This window comes from Acomys russatus, chromosome 4 (genome assembly GCF_903995435.1).
Source record: "Acomys russatus chromosome 4, mAcoRus1.1, whole genome shotgun sequence".
NCBI lineage: Eukaryota > Metazoa > Chordata > Mammalia > Rodentia > Muridae > Acomys > Acomys russatus.
Genome location: NC_067140.1, coordinates 4155965 through 4171409, shown reverse-complemented (window position 1 = coordinate 4171409; position 15445 = coordinate 4155965). Strand labels below are relative to the sequence as shown.

The 15445-nt window shown below is 48.1% G+C and overlaps 1 protein-coding gene across 3 annotated transcripts in view; it reads right to left on the bottom strand.

Annotated features, from left to right (window-relative positions):
- The window catches only part of Raly (RALY heterogeneous nuclear ribonucleoprotein), a 75283-nt gene extending 71386 nt beyond the window's left edge, over positions 1-3897 (bottom strand). For all 3 annotated transcript variants that reach the window (XM_051143566.1, XM_051143565.1, XM_051143567.1), the window contains exon 1: positions 3767-3897. The gene's annotated coding sequence lies outside the window, so the exon portion shown is untranslated. The remainder of the gene's footprint in view (positions 1-3766) is intronic.
- Positions 3898-15445: the final 11548 nt, after the last annotated feature.

Below are 15445 nucleotides of genomic sequence, written 5' to 3'. Positions count from 1 at the left end.
ACACATAAAATAAAACTAAATAAAAATATAAATTTCTATCCAAAACTGGGGACCTCGCTCAGTACTCGAGGGCTTACCTCCCACGTATCAACTCCACGTTCAATCTCAAGTACCACAAAAGAAAAGAAGGAAAAGAACCGGCACTTTATCAAACATACTTTTTAATACTATCTGACTTTAGTACATAGGCAAAGTGAGCTATCATACTTTTAGAGAGCACAATATGTTCACTGTCCTATTGGTTGTCTCTGAACATGATCTACTCCAAAGCCACATTATCTATCATCAAAGCAAAATTCCAGCCAAACTTCATAAATGCACAAATCTCACTACAAGCCAGGTGGTGGCGCATGCCTTTAACTCCAGCACTCGGGAGGCAGAGGCAGGTGGATCTTTGAGTTTGAGGCCAGCCTGGTCTATAGAACAAGTCTAGGACAGCCAGGACTACACACAAAGAAACCCTGTCTTGAAAAACAAAACAAAACAAAATAAGGCACAGAAACAGATAAACCAAAATTAATTTAAAAGACTAAATGCAACACCTGACCTACCCTAACCACCTACAGCAGTGAGGATCCATAAAAATTTCTAAGACTCCAGACTCCAAATAATCCCTTCCGTGTGCCTTCATGAAAAGAGACAGACACAACAGGGGAGCTTGTCATTGAGGTAATCCTCTTAATCAGCTGACAGGTTTTGATCTGAGCTGCTGTCATCGCTCTGCTATTCCTCATCACTATAGCTACGTATGCCCAATCCTTGTGGCCAAACAGGCATGCACAGCCAGAGGCTATGAAGCAGTCTGAGTTCTAGCTCAAGGATAGGCTGTCTCATCCAAAAATAGTTATCTTCATAACTGTCGTGTGGAGAAGGGGGCTTTGCCAGAGGTACAACCACGCCTGGATTCCTGTTCTAGGAGTCTCACTCTGCCACTGACAAGACCTATAATTCATTCTGCATTTACCAAACATCAAAATGAAGAAAAGAAATACTAGATTTGGCAATCACAAAAGGACAAAGACTGACTTAGTTCTCTTCACTGTGAATGTCCTAAGGTAGTCAACTTTATAGCAGAAAACAGAATGGTGTTTGCCAGGAGTCTTCAACAAGACCAGTACAGTATATGACCAGGAGAGTTTCAAGTGGGGAAGGCACGGTAATTTGGAGGTGTCAGCTGTACAACAATGTAAATACACTTAGTCCCACAGAACTGTACACTGTAAAACAGTTACAATGCCAAACTGTTTAAAATATGACATACATATCTGACACCACAATTTCTGAAAGCATCTAACTTTCATGTCTGCAGAGTGAATCCAGCTTGGCCAATTACCAATTGCATGGCCCGGAGCAAGTCACGTAACCTTTCTCTAAGCCTGCTTCTTCTGTAATATTCAGTTCATAGACTGTTCTAAGGATTAAATGACATGCTCCACTGAAAACTTCAGTCCTGTGACTGACTAATAAATGTTAGCTTTTGTTGTTGAGGTTGTTTGGTTTTTTGGTTTTTCGACACAAGGTTTCTCTCTGTGTGTAGCATTGGCTGTCTGGATGCACTTTGTAGACCAGCCTGGCCTGGAACTCAGAGATCCACCTCCCTCTGCCTCACAAGTGCTGGGATTAAAAGCATGTGCTACCACCGCCTGGCTATTATTAATTGTAACAAGCATGTTCATAATCATTTTCTTGTAGTCTCCATAGCACCCAATGAGACTTACACATAATGAAACAGACTCAAAGGGCCACAAGAAGTGGCTCAGATCCTTGCAGAAGTCAACATCAGCTAAATCCTGTGACTCTAAAACAAATGTCCTCATCTTGTCTCCACTGCCTGACACTACAAAGGTGTGAATCAAGCCGGCAAACAACTTCACACTAGATTAGAAATCAGATAATGGTTACAGAAGTGTACCTAAACCATTAGGAAACTAAAACAAAGCAATAACTAGAAAGCACAGACATCTGGCCTTTTAGACATGAGGCAGAAAGTGGCTGAGATTACAAAGGGTCTTTAAGATATCCAATTACCTGAGACTCCTGATCCTGAGGCCTGAAAAAGTAGTTCATATTCAACAAATGACAATGTATGGGAGAAATAATAACAACAAAAATAGACTGGAAGAATGGCTACTGGGAACCCTAGTAATGACCAAGGTAGTCCATTTATTCAGACAGCGGTCCCCTTTTCAATGGTCAGTTAAAAGGAGAGGGGGTGGTCTATTAAGCCATCAACCTCCTATATCCCACTAGTAAATCTAGACTCTCAGGGATGGGTGAAGTACAGCCCACAAACGGATCCAAGCAACTAATGCAAATTTGAAAACCTCAAGACCCAGCCCTGATTTTTTTCAGATGATCCCCACAGCCAGTATCAAACTCACTGCAAAAGGAAAACAGTTGCCAAAGCTAATTTTAGCTCACTTTAAGCCCTCTAGGACTTATTGGAAGACAAAGAGAAATAACCTACTTGAAAGCAGGGAGCTGAAGATGACGACTTAAGGTCCCTTTATCCCTGACCATCTAACTAGGATCATAACAAACAAACAAAATTGGAAGTTGGGGGAAGGAGGGAGACATGCAATAAACAAAAGTAAAGGGCTGACCTCAGCGAGGTCCTCAGAACTTCATTTATGTTTGAGACATGGAGATCTCTGGATCCAGCTACCCCCAAAACAGCAAAAATTATCACCCTAATCACTTTCCCTCAGATATCTGACAGCAACAAAAGGGGAACTTTATCTATTACTGATCTGTCAACGTCTTGGGGAGGAACCCACAGTTTAAATATACGGTGTTAAGCCTACGGTAAATCAAAATGCCCTCTGCACAAAGAGATGGCACCTGCTTTTATCAGAAAATAAGTAACGGGTTACTAACTGCTCTGTGCGTCTATGGCTGTTTGATTTCTCTGCACCTGGATTTCTGCTGTGAGTAAGGACAGCTCTGAGAGACCGCTGTGGACCTTAGGTGACACATTCACAAAGTTCCTGGGTCAGTCTCACCAAACGTTACCTGTTGGTGCTTAACTAACTCCCTCCCCGAATTCACTAACACCCTGAGAGGCATGCGTCCCTTCTTTGACCCCATTTCACCCAGAGAAAACTGAAGCTCGGGCAGGAGCGGTGTGTGGGACGCAGCCCCAGTTGGAGAGCTGGCCGCTCCCTTCCGCGCCCCAGGTGACAACTACCAAAGGATAGGCAAGGGGTGGCGAGCGAGGCGCTCGGACTCGTGAGGAATACGGATCCGTTTTTGCGCGCCGAAGGGAACCCAAAGAGCTAGACCTGGGGGAAGCCGGAAGAAACCTGGGGCCCCGACTCAGGCCAGAGCCAGGCCCCAGCCCGCCCGAGGCCTCCGGGGCGCAACCTCCGCTCCCTCCCCTCCTCCCCTCGCCGGCCGGGGCGGGGCGCGAGCACAAAAGACTCCAACTTCCGAGCAGGCACCGGCCCACCCCCAACTCCGGGCCCCGGCCCGGGGGGCCCCCCCGACCAGAGACAAGCCGCGAACGCCAGGCGGCCAGGGACGGGCGCAGGTGGCCCCGGGCGGGCGACCCGGGGCGGCGGGCCTGGGGGTGGGGGGGAAGCTCACAGGGATCAGTGGGGGGGGGGGGGGCTAGGAGGGAGCGACCGAGAGTTACTCCGGCTCCCGGGACTCCTGGAACGGCCGAAAACAAGAGTTTCTAAAAATAGGCAACGGCCCGCCCGAGGAGGTGAGGAACAAGGAACAGCCCGCCCGCACTCCCCGGGAGCGGCCCGCGGCCCGCACTCACCGCGCTGAGGTCCGGAGGAAGCCGCGCGGCGCGGCCGGCTTCACGGAGGGCGGGAGAGAGGAGGCGGCCCGGGCCGCCGCGTGAGGAGCCCGAGCACACGCGCGAGAGTCGCGACCGCTTCCGCCCCCCTCGGCTCCCCTCGGCTCCGCACCCCGCGCCGCTCGCGCGCCCCGCCGCACTGACAGAGGCGCGAGCCCCGCAGCCGCGAGTCCCTTCTCCCGGCCGCCACCACTCGGCCGCGCGCGGGGAGGAGGGGGAGGAAGAGGAGGGCCGGACAGGTGTCTGCACTCGGCCTGCCCGCCGCCTCGGCTCCCGCCCGGTCCTCGGCTCGGTCCTGCGGGACGGATCCCGCCACCCGAGCACTCAGCTCCCGGCGCTGCCGTGCCTAGGCCCGGCTCTCCAAACGCGTGGACTCCCCGCACACCCCCGCGCCTTGGCTTTGGAAAGGTCCAGAGCCTCGGCGCCGAGAGGAGGAGGGTGGGGCCTGGAGGGGGCGGGGCCTGGAGGGGGCGGGGCCTGGCGGGGGTGGAGGGGAGGGACGGAGCGGGGTGGCGGGGCTGAGTGAAAGCAGCTCACGGCTCGGGCCAGCGGGGAGCCGAAGGCGGGGATCCCGAGGGCTGACGGGCCGGACCTCACCGGGGAGGGGCAGGCTTGAAGGCGGAGCCGAGCCTGGAGAGCATGCCCGGGGGAGGAGCCTGAGGGGCCGGGCCCGCGGAGGCGGAGGCGGTGCTCAGAGAAACCCCGGGAGCCGCGAGGTGGCCGCGGGCCTGAAGGAGGTGGGCCTGGAAGCGCCGCGAGCCGTCTGAGGTAGACGCTGAGCAGCAGCCGGAAGGAGGAGGATCCTAAAGGAGGAGTGAGGGGGGCGGGAGGGATGGTGCTTGAGGGGAGGAGCCCTGGAGATGGGGCCTTCACTGTTAGCTGCGGGCGGTGCGGCAGGGTCCTGAGGTGACTGGAGCGGGGTTATTTCACTTTCTAGGAATTAAGTGCAGCCCTTCGCTGAGAAGGCTGGGGTCTGAGTGCCTCTCCTCAAAGGGGAAAAGAAAAGCCTAGTCAAGTAGGAAGAAACGTTCTCTCTCTCTCTCTCTCTCTCTCTCTCTCTCATTCTCTCATTCTCTCATTCTCTCTCGTTTTTTAGAGTCAGGGTTTCTCTGTATATTTCTGGCTGTCGTGAAACTCGCTCTGTCGCCCAGGATGATCGTGAACTCCTGATCCTCCTGCCTCTGCCTTCCAGCAGCGATGCCAGGCCTTTTTAGTTGCGGAATGGGCGATTGAAACAGGTTCACAGACTTGGAGAGCAATCACTCTTACCCACTAAGCCGTTCACCCGGCTCCAAGACCAGGAAGTCTTTACTGATTTTTGCACATTACTGTGTTTCCAGACCTAGTACATACTCTGGTGGTGAATTAAAATTTCCATCAATCAGGCCAGCCCCTACCGACCTCCTCTGCTCTTGGTTTTCTCCCAGCTCCATGCTTCCTTCTCTGCGCAATAGCCTTAGCATATTTGCTTGAATAAACCAATACTTTTATGGTGGTTTTTGTTTGATTTTTCCAGACAAGATTTCTCAGTGCACACCTTTAATCTCCACACTTGGGAGGCAGAGGCAGGCAGATCTCTGAGTTCGAGACCATCCTGGGCGACAGAGTGAATTCCAGAGCAGCCAAGGCTACACAGAGAAACCTTGCCTTGAAAAAAACGACACAGACACACACAGAGAGACAGAGACAGAGACAGAGAGACAGAGAGAGACTGTAAGACTGAGAACGCCAGAGAGATCTCTAGTCTATACCTGGAGTCCCCAGAGAGAAACGGAGTCCGATGTCGATGCAGTACACACAGGAATTTTATTGAGTCGATGCGCATCGAGGTCTGACAAGCTCTTTCAAGCTGCTGACCCCTGAAAGCAGGCGCAAGTACTTTTTATATCTTTTTTGTAAAAGCAGAATTTAGCAGGCTAGCTAGGAGGGGTAAGTACATTCCAGGGGTAAGGGTAGTGGAATATTTTTTGATACAGCTGGACCCTCAGCAAAGGCTGGCTGGCCTTGAGTCAAGCTGGACCCTCAGCGTAGGCTGGCTGGCCTTGAGTCAAGCTGGACCCTACAAGGGGCCAAACAGCTACAGAACACACATAGTGATTTGATATTGATACCTTGGTTCAATATCAATATTGCTTCCTGGCCCCTCCAAGACAGAGAGGGGGAGGGGAGGTTTCTCTGTGCATCCCTGTCCCTGAACTCAGTCTATAGACCAGGCTGGCCTTGAACTCAGAGATCCACTTGCCTCTGCCTCCTCAGTGCTGGGATTAAAGGTGTGAGCCACCACCACCACCAGACTTTGAATATACCAATCTATTAACGCCTTCTGTTGTAGAATTTTCATTTTTCCACTTCTGTCCAGACACCTCCAGTTCATCCTTACACTCAGCTCGAGAGCCACTTCCTCTGAGAAGCTTTCTCTGAACTTTCAGCCCCACTATCAGGCAAGTTGCAGCTGTTGCCCTGCTCTGTTCATGGCTTCTGTTATAAAAAAAAAAATTGCAGGTAATAACTCTACCGGACCCGAGATTTGCGTTCACATTCTACGAGGTCCCATGTGACTTATCACCTCCTACCCTTCTGATGTGTTGTAAGCTTCAGTCTGCTATTTGGCTCCGGCTGTATTTGGGCCTTTTTCCTGGTCTTCTAAAGTGCCAGCTTTACTGCTGCCCCTGGGCCTCTGCCTTTGCCGCTTTGTTGGCTTCGTATTCTACTCCTAGGCGTTGGTATGGCTCACTCCTCAGCATCTTAAACATTTCTTTTTTTTTTTTTTTTTAACACTTGTAATTTTATTTTATTTTTTTAATATATTTTATTAATTCATTCATATTACCTCTCAGTTGTTATCTCATCCCTTGTATCCTCCCATTCCTCCCTCCCTCCCATTTTTCCCTTACTCCCCTCCCCTATGACTGTGACTGAGGGGGACCTCCTCCCCGTGTATATGTTCGTTCATAGGGTATCAAGTCTCTTCTTGGTAGCCTGCTATCCTTCCTCTGAGTGCCACCAGGCCTCCCCATCAAGGGGACGTGGTCAAATATGGGACACCAGAGTTCATGTGAAAGTCAGACCCCACTCTCCACTCAACTGTAGGGAATGTGCTGTCCATTGGCTAGACCTGGGTAGGGGTTCGAAGTTTACTGCATGTATTGTCCTTGGCTGGTGCCATAGTTTGAGCAGGACCAGATCCGCCCATCATAATGTTCTTCTTGTAGGTTTCTAGGACCCTCTGGATCCTTCTTTAAACGTTTCTTTTTTAAAACAATGTTCTTAAATGTTTGTTTTGTTTGTTTGTTTTTGAGACAGGGTCTCACTACGTAGCTCTCTAACTGTCCTGGAACTCACTATGTAGGCCAGGCTGGCCTCAAACTCCCATAGATTTGCCTGCCTCTGCCTCCTAAATGCTGGGATTAAAGATATACACCACTATAGCCAGCCATCTTCAAGCTTTCTAAAAAGAAGTCTTACATGGTCAGGAGTGATGGTGCAGGCCTTTAATCTCAGCACCTGGGAGGCAGAGGCAGGCAGACCTCTGGAAGTTTAAGGCCAGCCTGGCCTACATTCCAACTTTCAGACGAGCCAGAGTTACATAGTGAAACCCTTAAAATAAATAAATAAATAAAAATCTTACCTGTCCACATCCACATTTTAGATAGTAACCTTTCACTACTTACACTTTTTTTTTTCTTTTCTTTTTTTTTTTTTTTTAATTGTTGTTGTTTTGGGTTTTTGTTGTTGTTGTTGTTGTTGTTGTTGTTTGAGATAAGGTCTCTCTGTGTAGCCTTGGCTGTCCTAGAACTCACTCTGTAGACCAGGCTGAACTCAAAACTCACAGAGATCTGCCTGCCTCTGCCTCCATGAGTGTTGGGATTAAAGGTGCGCATCACTATGCCCGCTGACCGCTTATACTCTTTCTTGCTGAGTTTTTCTCCAGAGCAATGTCCCATCTGAAATCTGTATACCTGCTTATTGTCTCTCTGTCATACCCACTTTCCACTATATTGTGATCAGTGTAAGGACAGGCTCCTGTCTGTTTTGTTCAGTCTTCAGTGAATAAAATAGTATTAATGTTTGTTTTATGATTGACTATAACAAATTCAACAAAGAAATGTCAAAAAGACCCTCAGTATTGCCCAAAAGAATCTAAGAGGATGAGAATTTGAAGGGAGATGAGTTTTTTCTTTGTTTTGGTTTTTGGTTTTTGTTTTGGTTTTGGTTTTTTTTTTTTTTTTTCAAAACAGGGTTTTTCTGTGTAGACTTGAGTATCCTAGACTCACTTTGTAGACCAGGCTGGCCTCAAACTCACAGCGATCCACCTGCCTCTGCCTCCCGAGTGCTGGGATTAAAGGCGTGCACCACCACCGCCCAGCTGAAGGGAGATGTTTCTAAGGAAATGTGCTGGCAATATTAGCTAACAGTTGTGGAGCACCAACTAATTGCCAGGCAGTATACAGACTGCTTTTTCAAGCTTATTTAATTCCCATAACAGCCTCAGGAAACAAGGACTATTTAAATCCCCATAGGTGAGGAAACAGTCACAAAAGAAGCTAACTTCTCCAAAACCATAACAGCTACAAAATGGAGTCCAACTTTATGCTAAATTACTATTGTATATCCTCGCTAGTTATTTTTAAGACTTATTTTATGTGTATGAGTGTTTTACCTCCCATGTTCACACACACGCACACAATTATACACACACACACGTGCCTGGTGCCTCCTGGGGTCAGAAGAGGGCATCAGATCCCTGGAACTAGAATTACAGATAGATGATTGTGAGCCGCCTTGTGGGTACTAGGAAATTAGCTCAGGTCCTCTACAAGAGCAACACGTGCTTAGCTGCCGAGCCACCTCTAGTCTTCCCAATTATTAAAAACCCAGGGCAAGCCAGGTGTTATGGTACATACCTTTAATCAAGAAACAAAGGCACGTGGGTCTCTGAGTTTGAGGCCAGCCTCATAGTGAGTCCCAGGACAGCCAGGGCACTATAGAGAGACCCTGTTTCAAAACTAAATACATAACCAGGTTGAGGTGGAACACACCTTTAATCCCAGCACTCAGGAGGTAGAGGCAGGCAGATCTCTGTCAGTTCGAGGCCAGCCTGGTCTACAAAGTGAGTCCAGGATGGCCAAGGCTACACAAAGAAACCCTGTCTCGAAAAGCCAAAAACAAACAAATAAACAAAGTGAGTCCAGGACAGCCAGAACTACAAGAGAAACACTTTCTACAAAAACAAAAACAAAAAAACCACTTTTTTCAGGCCATCATGTCTAGCCATAGTGTTTGGCCTTGGCTTACAGGAAAAGCCTTTTTATAAGAATTTTATTTTTATCTTGTGGGTATTTTGGCTGTGTGCATGTCTTTGCAGTACATGTGTGCAGTGCCCTCAGAGGCTAGAAGAAGGCATCAGATCCCCCCTGGGACTGGAGTTACGGATGATTGTTAACTACCATAGGCGTGCTGGGAATCAAATCAGGGTCTTCTGGAAGAGTGGCCAGTGCTCTTCAACACTAAGCCATCTCTTCAGTGGCCCCTCCCACCATGACCCCTCCCACCTTATTTCTTGAGATAGAGCTTCTCAACCTGGAGCTCACATTTCCCTAGACAGGCTTTGCCTCCCAGCACTGGGATCATAGGTATGTGCTGTTGTGCCTAGCTTTTTATGAGGTGTAGGAGATGCAAACTCAGGTACCTACACATGCAGGGTTAGCACACTAATGACTGAGCCATCTCCTCAGCCCACCTCTGGACTTTAACTCGAACAAATCCAACCTTCAGTTCGTTTTCTAGCTTGGAATTGTAATTTCCTAACTAAAACAGATGAGTAGAACCTAATAGCACCTACATTTTTATAAGGATTTTATTTACAGAAGGCTTCCTGCTCCACACAGAAGAAAAAAACAAGTGTGAAGGTGGGCATGGAAGAGCTACATGGCTCTAGAGAGTGGTGTATGGGTTCAGAAAATAAAAAGTAGACTAACTTGACGGACTGGTTTCTACACTTAACTGGGTATGGGGAAGGTTTTTTAAAGTGTCAAGGTTGGGAAAATACATAAAATTCACTTTTTCAGCTGCATTTTTAAATCATATCAACCCTCCGAGGTCAGTTCCTCCCCCATTCCAAGAATGAGAAGATGTAACATATCCAGCATCTTGCAGATGGTGGGTGAAGGAACCAGGACTGAAACCTAATGCTATCTGAACCAGGCAGCACACATTTAGCCATGTCTTCTCTCCCGCATCTGCAGACCATGCATTAGCCTATCCTCACGAGTGCGAAGTGGGGGATCTCAGCGGCTCAATCAGAGAAAGGAAAGGACCATTTCCCATAAGATGACGTCCATGGCTTTGGACAGACTAAAGAGTAGATTTTTACTGCACGTGCCCAGAGTCACCTCCATCAATGCATTACTTTCTGCTCAGCTCCATCCTTTCTCCTCTCCTCAGAAGCCCCTGGTGCCTTCCCATTGCCATGCCAACAGCATGAATCAAAAATTCAAATGCCCGCAGGGGCCAGAAAGCACATTACGAACAAGATAACAAGGAGTGGAGGGTACTATGGTACTAGAGAGTGCACACATGGATAGGGGAGAGCTAGCCAGCGGTTGCTACGACAAGATTTTTTTTTTTTCAACAGAAACCCTAACTATGGATTTTTCACATGAAATCTCCCAGTTTCTAAGTATCAGGTTATGTTTTTAAAATAACCCCATGCAAGCCAAATAAATTATGTCTGCTGACCAATAATTGTAGGTTGTGGTCTAGAAACTGGCAGCCTCTTGCTGTTTGGTTAAAGTCTGTGACTAGATGCCTTTAAGGTTTGTGTTAGTTACCTATTGCTGCAAAATAAACCACCTTGAAACTTGGTGACTTGAAACAGTGGTTTGTTACTGTTTTTTATTTTATTTTATTTTATGGAGGTATGGGTGTTTAACCTGTGTGTGTGTGTGTGTGTGTGTGTGTGTGTGTGTGTGTGTGTGTGTGTACACCATGAACATGCCATGCCCTTAGAGGGCAAAAGAGCCTCAGATCTTGGAACTGGAGTTACAGATGGCTGTTAGCTACATGTGGTGCTGGGTTCTCCAGCGCAGTCAGAGCTTTTGTTCTCGGGGCCATCTCTCCAGCCCCTGATTCATTATTTCTTATAAATATATGGGCCGATCATCTTCTGCCTCTTGCGGTTTGGGCTGGGAATCCTCCCTTCCATTCTACCTCTGCTTATCTTTTTCAGGTTCAGGTGCCAATGTTATCTCCTCCAGGAACCCCACCTTATCACCCTGCCACACACAAGCCACTGGCTAAGCTGAAATGAGGCACAGCCGGGTCTTGTCATGATATTGTGTGTTTTGTATATCATAGTGATTGTCCTGCGTGGAAAGAACTATGTAAGGGTAGGTGGTCAGTGAGTGCTGTGACATGGCAGACATAGAGATGCTGTGACGAGGGGGCTCAAATCCTTCACTCTCTCAAGGAATGTGTGTGCAGGGAGGGCATGCCCAAGGGAGCTTCCCAAGTTTGTGTGGTCTTTATATACAACTATTAGAGCATAAACTTCCAGTTCACCTAGGGCCAAAGCCTTGTGTCCTTCAGCACACTGGCCACGTAGGATGTCCATAAGTGCCATCAGATTGCATTGATCTGAACCTGTCCCACTCTGCTGAGATATGAGGTCCACAGGAGGGAACTCAAGTAGACTGAAAGCTGCCTATCAAAAGAATTGCATAATGAGGCAAGAGTCTCACACATTGACTCCCAGTGCAAAGCAGGCTGGTTGTGTTGAATCCTTGTCACTGTGAATGTCTAAAACTTGAAGACATTTCTCATTTCAGATGCATCCATTAGCAAGCCTTAGCCAGGAACTTGGCCTCCCTACTGTTCAATAATTGATGACACTGGAGCCAGAAATTGAAATGCCTATGCTAAAACCCCAACCCTACCATTTATGGGACAAGTTCCCGTGGTTGTGTGGGCCCTGATCTTGTTCTTTATAAAGTGGATACGTGTAACATTTACCTAGAAAGTATTTTGAAAACTAGAACTACTGTGTTTATTATCCCCTGCCACATAGACGGTGCTCTCAGGTGAGAGCTCATAATGATTGTCACAAGATGAAAAACCAGGCAGTGGTGGCACACACCTTTAATCTCAGCACTCAGGGAGGCAGAGGGGGGTGCTTCTCTGTGAGTTCAAAGCTAGCCTGGCCTACAGAGTGATTTCCAAGGCAGCCAAGGCTACACAGAGTAGCCCTAACTTGGAGGGAAAAAAAATAAGAAAGAAAAGAAAGAGCTCTGACTTACTAAAGGGGGAAATCATTCCTAAACTTGACTCTAGGAGAACATAAATCCATGTTCTTCTCCTAAACAGATCCTCTAGAATGAAGGGAAGAAGGGAAGGAGAGGAAGAGGAAGGTTCGGCATGTTATAAATGTTTCTCTCTAAAACTTGCTCCACTCTCTCACCCCAACCGACTCACCATCCTGCTGACTGCGGGCCAGAGGCAGATATGCTGTTATGAGATCACTAGCTCAGAGCTGTCTTGGCCGAGAGTGAAGAAAGTATATGTGGCAGAATCAGGGCACCCAAAGGTAACAGGCTTGCAGCACACAGCCTTCACCCTTGTGACTGGTGGCTGGGGTCTCAGGGCTACAGGGAAAGTTCTCCTGAGTCAAGCAAGGCGTGCATCTCTGATTCCTCACTGGCTAGGCTCTTGGAGCCTTTGCCCTCTTCTCTGCCTTGCCAATAGTCCCCATATGCATTTTATATCAAACAGGAGGCAGGCTGGCATCTTTAAAGTATGATCTCCATTAAGGAGCCTGTAAATCATTCCACATCTTCCCTTTGCCCCCTAACAAGAACAGCACCACCTCCCACACCCTAGTGACCCCCGTCACCCTGCACTGCATCCCATAGTGGCAGCACCCAGATCAGAGGCAGCCGCGTCAGCTGAGACCGGACGTTAAGGGCTCGCTCACTCAAGCAGAAGCACATTAGAAGGACTATAATAAACAAGGACACACTGCATTCTGTGGCATTTGTTTTAACCAGAAAAGCCATTTCTTCGTCTTATTTTTAAAAAGGACTGAGTGCCTAGGTAATGACAGCTGCACAGGTCTTCCAACCCCCCACCCCTACCCCCAACCCCATGCCACTCCTAGTGTTCAGAAGAGGCACTTACTTTCTGATCACCTTCCTCTCTACCCTCGCCTTCCAGGTGCACGTCCCCTTCCCAGTCCTCATCTGCTTATCCACCCCTCCATATTCTTTTAAGAGTTCCTGACTAGATGTTGGTCCCAGAGGGCTTTATCTGTCGGGCGGCAGCAGTTCTTGACCAGGTAGCCTGAAAACTTCCCAGTTTTGAATCCAATCAAGGGACCCACATGGTGCCTGAGTCGGGCCTTGCCAATCAGAACATTCTACCTTCCACATGCACGCAGCCATGCCAACCCAAGGGATTAGGAACTAGTTAAAACTTAGTCTGCTTCTCTCAAAGCCTGATCTTGCCAGGCAGAGCTGCAAAATTTAGATCTGGGCTTGCTCAGAGAAGAAAGCTCTGAGAAAGGAGACACAGACTGTGAAATTTAGCCTAGGAGCGAAGGCACACTCTCTCCATCCCTTATCCATCATGAAATGAACATGATAGGTCACTAGTCTGGGCGCCTCCAGTGCCATGCCCCAATGTCACAGCCTATTTTGCAATGTTGAGGTGCAAACCCAGGGTCTTGTACATGTTAGATGGGACTCTACCACTACGTCGTCTTCGGTCTGCCCTCACACTCTAACATGGTCTGCTGAGGATGGGCCTGTGGGACCTCAGCAAGCGTAAGTCAGGCAGAAGCACCGTAAGTATTTGCACATCAAGGCTTGTCCCCTTGGAATTGGGAACTCTGGACAACTGTACAGGATGTCTAGCGGCCCTGCTGGAGGGACCATGTGGAGAGAACACATAAGGAGAAAGGTGTCTAACACCATGTGAAGAATCATGGCAGCCTCCCTACAGGGCCCAATGCTCAACCAATGCCCCCGTGAGAGTGAACCTCAGTGAAGTAATTGATCACTGCCCAGCTGAGCCCCGCCCTACTGAACTCTCACAAGCTAATCAAGTCCTGTTTTAAACCACAAAGCTGCAAGACGAGTGCTTTAAGCCACCAAAACAGTAGTCATGTTAGTGCTGTTGCCTAGCTCCTCAGCTCTCAGAACCTCACTTGGGGCTGGAGAGATAGCTCAGAGGTTAAGAGCACCCCCTGCTCTTGCAGATGGACCCAGGTTCGGTTCTTAGCACCCATATGACAACTCATAGTTGTCTGTAATTCCAACTTCTAGGCGATCTGACACCCTCTTTGGGCTTCTGTAGTCACCTGCACATTCATACACAGGAAAACAATTTTTGCTGTTCTGTTTTTAAAAATCCAAAAATCTCTAACCGCTAAGTCCTGACAGAATGGTATTGTTGGGCTGGAGAGATGGCTTAGCGGTAAAGAGCACACCTTCCAGCCTCTGGTTGTTGCTTTACCTGTGTTACCTTTTCTAATTACAACTGTGCTATGCAGACTGTTGCCCTCAGTTTAGACGCCAGGGAAGTCAGACTGCTTCCCAGGAAGGGTTGAAAGTATCAGTGACGTAGATTGCCCTAAGGACAATCATTTACTCAGAGCTGACACGGCTCTAAACGCTTCCCACATCTTACTCCGCTGAATCCTCACAGCAAGTCATGAGACAAGGATGGCCTTGAACTCACAGAGATCTGCCTGCTCTGTCTCCTGAGTGATGGGACTGAAGACTTATGCCCAGTAAGCACATTTACTTGTATTTATTTGTGTATGTATGTGTGCATGCACACGGGCAGAGCTCAGAGGGCAACCTTCTGCAGTCAGTTCGCTCCTTCTCCCATGAGGGTCCCAGCGATAGAACTCAAGTTATCTGGCTTAGCAGCAAGTGCCTTACCCACCGAGACATCTCGCTAGCCCTCCGTCACTTTGAGTCAAAGGGTCCTTATATATATATATATGCCCTGGGCCTCCCTCTGCTCAAGTTGGTGTCTAGGTGTCAGCCAGTCTCCTTGTGACACCCGTATACTACTCCAAGAGCCAAAGCATGATATTGTGGACTTCCGAGTGTGAGTCAACACTCCCCTCCCCGTTGGTTCAGCAGGGTAGCAAGAGCCCATAATACATGGTTTAGAAGAGTAGAATGTTAACATTATTTTTATAAAACTGTGCTCTCACAGTAAGAGAGATCTTAACCACGCTATCACGCAAATAATTGAGAGTCTTTTATATGTTCAATAACAAGCTTCACAGCACAAGAACTGAGCAGCTGTTAATCTATTCTTAACCCTCTAGCTAATCTGGTTTCCTCCCAGCATATATCCCAGAGGTACTTGCACCTTGTAGCTTTCCGTGATCCAGCTCCTTCCTCTCCAGATGTCTCTGGACTTCTGCCTGTAGATGAATCTTCTCCTTCTTCCTCTAACTCCTCCTCCCCTGGCTGACAGGAATTCCATCCCTATTCTCTCCTCTGCTCAGCTATTGGTTGTAAGCTGTTTCATTGGCATATCAAGGGACAAGTGGGGACACAACATTGAGACAGGAGATTCTCAGCACAAGGATTGCAACCAGATATGAGAGATACAGAAATCAGTATTTGA